Raw genomic sequence first — 5,185 nt, 5'->3', positions numbered from 1 at the left:
TTGGTGCCTGTAGCTTAAAAGCTCTAGGAGGAGTTAGTCTTGGTAATTTTAGTCTCAGAAGAATAATAATAATAATAATAATAAGTTTAAATAGGATTTCAGTAGTTGGCTCTCACAAGCCAACTTAATAATAACTAGAAAAAGTTCGTCGAGACAAACTTTAAGTTGGCTTGTGAAAGTTTGGACCAGAAAGTTTAAAGTAGTTTGAAGTTTAAAGTAGTTTATAGTTTAAACGAGTTTAAAGATTAAATTAGTTTGTAGTTTAAATTGGTTTAAAGTTTAAAGTAGTTTGTAGTTTAAAGTAGTTTAAAGTTTAACTTAGTTGCTAGATAGATAGATAGATAGATAGACATTCAGATAGATAGTTAGATAGAGAGATAGATAGATAGATATTTACCCTCAGATAGATAGATAGATAGATAGATAGATATTTACCCTCAGATAGATAGATAAATAGATAGAGAGAGAGAGATAGATATTTACCCTCAGATAGATAGATAGATAGATAGATAGATATTGACCCTCAGATAGATAGATAGACAGACAGACAGATGCTAGCACGTTTTTAGAATTTTTTAGCACTTCGCTAGGCGATGCTAGCACAATTTTAGCATGTTTTAGCACTTCACTAGGCGATGCTAGCACGTTTTTAGCATGTTTTAGCACTTCGCTGGGCGATGCTAGCATGTTTTAGCATGATGCTAGCACGTTTTTAGCATTTTTTAGCACTTCGCTAGGCGATGCTAGCATGTGTTAGCATGATGATAGCACGTTTTTAGCATGTTTTAGCACTTCGTTAGGCAATGCTAGCATGTGTTAGCATGATGCTAGCACGTTTTTAGCATTTTCTAGCACTTCGCTAGGCGAGGCTAACATGTCTTAGCATGATGCTAGCACGTTTTTAGCATGTTTTAGCACTTCGCTAGGCGATGCTAGCATGTGTTAGCATGATGCTAGCACGTTTTTAGCATTTTTTAGCACTTCGCTAGGCGATGCTAGCATGTGTTAGCATGATGCTAGCAAGTTTTTAACATTTTTTAGCACTTCGCTAGTTAATGCTAGCATGTGTTAGCATGATGCTAGCACATTTTTAGCATGTTTTATCACTTCACTAGGCGATGCTAACATGTGTTAACATGAGGGTAGCATGTTTTTAGCATTTATTAGCACTTCGCTAGACGATGCTAGCATGTGTTAGCATGATGCTAACACGTTTTTAGCATGTTTTAGCACTTCGTTAGGCAATGCTAGCATGTGTTAGCATGATGCTAGCACGTTTTTAGCATTTTCTAGCACTTCGCTAGGCGAGGCTAACATGTCTTAGCATGATGCTAGCATGTTTTTAGCATGTTTTAGCACTTCGCTAGGCGATGCTAGCATGTGTTAGCATGATGCTAGCACGTTTTTAGCATTTTTTTAGCACTTCGCTAGGCGATGCTAGCATGTGTTAGCATGATGTTAGCACGTTTTTAACATTTTTTAGCACTTCGCTATTTGATGCTAGCATGTGTTAGCATGATGCTAGCACATTTTTAGCATGTTTTATCACTTCACTAGGCGATGCTAACATGTGTTAACATGAGGGTAGCATGTTTTTAGCATTTATTAGCACTTCGCTAGACGATGCTAGCATGTGTTAGCATGATGCTAGCACGTTTTTAGCATTTTTTAGCACTTCGCTAGGTGATGCTAACACGTTTTTAGCATGTTTGAGCACTTCGCTAGGCAATGCTAGCACGTTTTTAGCATGTTTTAGCACTTCACTAGGCAATGCTAGCATGTGTTAACATGATGCTAGCACATTTTTAGCATTTTTTAGCACTTCGCTAGGCGATGCTAGCATGTGTTAGCATGATGCTAGCACGTTTTTAGCATGTTTTATCACTTCGCTAGGCAATGTTAGCATATGTTAGCATGATGCTAGCACATTTTTAGCATTTTTTAGCACTTCGCTAGGTGATGCCAGCATGTGTTAGCATGATGCTAGCACGTTTTTAGCATTTATTAGCACTTCGCTAGACGATGCTAGCATGTGTTAGCATGATGCTAGCACGTTTTTAGCATGTTTTAGCACTTCGTTAGGCAATGCTAGCATGTGTTAGCATGATGCTAAGACGCTTTAAGCATTTTCTAGCACTTCGCTAGGCGAGGCTAACATGTCTTAGCATGATGCTAAGCATGTTTTTAGCATGTTTCAAGACTTCGCTAGGTGATGCTAAGCATGTGTTAAGCATGATGCTAAGACGCTTTTAGCATTTTTTAGCACTTCGCTAGGCGATGCTAGCATGTGTTAAGCATGATGCTAAGACATTTTTAACATTTTTTAGCACTTCGCTAGTTGATGCTAAGCATGTGTTAAGCATGATGCTAAGCACATTTTTAGCATGTTTTATCACTTCACTAGGCGATGCTAACATGTGTTAACATGAGGGTAAGCATGTTTTTAGCATTTATTAGCACTTCGCTAGACGATGCTAAGCATGTGTTAAGCATGACGCTAAGACGCTTTTAGCATTTTTAAGCACTTCGCTAGGTGATGCTAACACGCTTTTAGCATGTTTTAAGCACTTCGCTAGGCAATGCTAAGCATGTGTTAACATGATGCTAAGACATTTTTAGCATTTTTTAGCACTTCGCTAGGCGATGCTAGCATGTGTTAGCATGATGCTAGCACGTTTTTAGCATGTTTTATCACTTCGCTAGGCAATGTTAGCATATGTTAGCATGATGCTAGCACATTTTTAGCATTTTTTAGCACTTCGCTAGGTGATGCCAGCATGTGTTAGCATGATGCTAGCACGTTTTTAGCATGATTTAGCACTTCGCTAGGCGATGCTAGCATGTGTTAGCATGATGCTAGCCTGTTTTTAACATTTATTAGCACTTCGCTAGGCGATGCTAGCACGTTTTTAGCATGTTTTAGCACTTCGCTAGGTGATGCTAGCATGTGTTAACATGATGCTAGCACGTTTTTAGCATGTTTTAGCACTTCGCTAGGCGATTTTAGCATGATGCTAGCACGTTTTTAGCATGTTTTAACGTGTGGCTATGAAGATTTTAGGTCATTACTTTTTGGCTGCTTGATAAAATAAATCCTCTGAGGGAGAGAGAGAGGGAGAGATGCAGGGCTGACAGGCCCTTTTTGTCTGTGTGTGTGAAAATGTCAGTTTGGATTTAAATTTCTGAACATTCCGCAATGTTAAGTCAATGGGATTTTTCCAGTTTTTGATCATCCGCTGTGGGAAAACCGTAAGTCCGATCAGTTAGAAAAGATATAGCACACTATTCGGGATTAGTCTGAAGGTCTGTGCCGAGTTTGGTGCATGTAGCTTAAAAGCTCTAGGAGGAGTTAGTCTTGGTAATTTTAGTCTCAGAATAATAATAATAACTAGAAAAAGTTCGTCGAGACAAACTTTAAGTTGGCTTGTGAAAGTTTGGACCAGAAAGTTTGAAGTTTAAAGTAGTTTGAAGTTTAAAGTAGTTTGAAGTTTAAATTAGGTTAAAGTTTAAATTAGTTTAAAGTTTAAATTAGTCTAAAGTTTAAATTAGTTTGAATTTTAAAGTAGTTTGAATATTAAAGTAGTTTACTGTTTAAAGTAGTTTGAAGTTTAAAGTAGTTTATAGTTTAAATGAGTTTAAAGTTTAAATTAGTTTAAAGTTTAAAGTAGTTTGTAGTTTAAAGTAGTTAAAAGTTTAACTTAGTTGCTAGATAGATAGATAGATAGATAGATAGATAGACACTCAGATAGATAGATAGGTAGATAGATATTTACCCTCATATAGATAGATAGATAAATATTTACCCTCATATAGATAGATAGATAGATGGATAGATACTGACCCTCAAATAGATAGATAGATAGATAGATAGATAGATAGATAGATAGATATTGACCCTCAGATAGATAGATAAATAGATAGATAGACAGACAGATAGATGCTAGCACGTTTTTAGCATTTTTTAGTACTTCGCTAGGTGATACTAGCATGTGTTAGCATGATGCTAGCACGTTTTTAGCATCTTTTAGCACTTTGCTTGGCGATGCTAGCATGTGTTAGCATGATGCTAGCACGTTTTTAGCATGTTTAAGCACTTCGCTAGGTGATGCTAACATGTGTTAGCATGATGTTAGCATGTTTTTAGCATGTTTCCGAACTCCGCTAGGCGATGCTAGCATGTGTTAGCATGATGCTAGCACGATTTTAGCATGTTTTAGAACTTCGCTAGGCGATGCTAGCATGTGTTAACATGATGGTAACACATTTTTAGCATGTTTTAGCACTTCGCTAGGCGATGCTAGCATGTGTTAGCATGATGCTACCACGTTTTTAGCAGGTTTTAGCACTTCGCTAGGCGATGCTAGCATGTGTTAGCATGATGCTAGCACGTTTTTAGCATTTTTTAGCACTTCGCTAGGCGATGCTAGCATGTGTTAGCATGATGCTAGCATGTTTTTAGCATGTTTTAGCACTCTGCTACGCGATGCTAGCATGTGTTAGCATGATGCTAGCACGTTGTTAGCATTTTTTAGCACTTCGCTAGGCGATGCTAGCATGTGTTAGCATGATGCTAGCATGTTTTTAGCATGTTTTAGCACTTCGCTAGGCGATGCTAGCATGTGTTAGCATGATGCAACCACGTTTTTAGCATGTTTTAGCACTTCGCTAGGCGGTGCTAGCATGTTAGCATGATGCTAGCACGTTTTTAGCATTTTTTAGCACTTCGCTAGGCGATGCTAGCATGTGTTAGCATGATGCTAGCATGTTTTTAGCATGTTTTAGCACTTCGGCTAGGCGATGCTAGCATGTGTTAGCATGATGCTAAGCACGCTTTTAGCATTTTTTAGCAATTCGCTAGGCGATGCTAGCATGTGTTAAGCATGATGCTAAGCATGTTTTTAGCATGTTTTAGCGACTTCGCTAGGCGATGCTAGCATGTGTTAACATGATGCTAAGACGCTTTTAGCATGTTTTAGCACTTCGCTAGGCGATGCTAGCATGTGTTAACATGATGCTATCACGTTTTTAGCATTTTTTAGCACTTCGCTAGGCAATGCTAGCATGTGTTAGCATGATGCTAGCACATTTTTAGCATGTTTTACCACTTCGCTAGTCAATGCTAGCATGTGTTAGCATGATGCTAGCACGTTTTTAGCATGTTTTAGTGTGTGGCTAGGAAGATTTT

This window comes from Xyrauchen texanus, chromosome 7 (assembly GCF_025860055.1).
Source record: "Xyrauchen texanus isolate HMW12.3.18 chromosome 7, RBS_HiC_50CHRs, whole genome shotgun sequence".
In the NCBI taxonomy this organism is placed as follows: domain Eukaryota; kingdom Metazoa; phylum Chordata; class Actinopteri; order Cypriniformes; family Catostomidae; genus Xyrauchen; species Xyrauchen texanus.
This window is presented reverse-complemented; position numbering follows the sequence as displayed.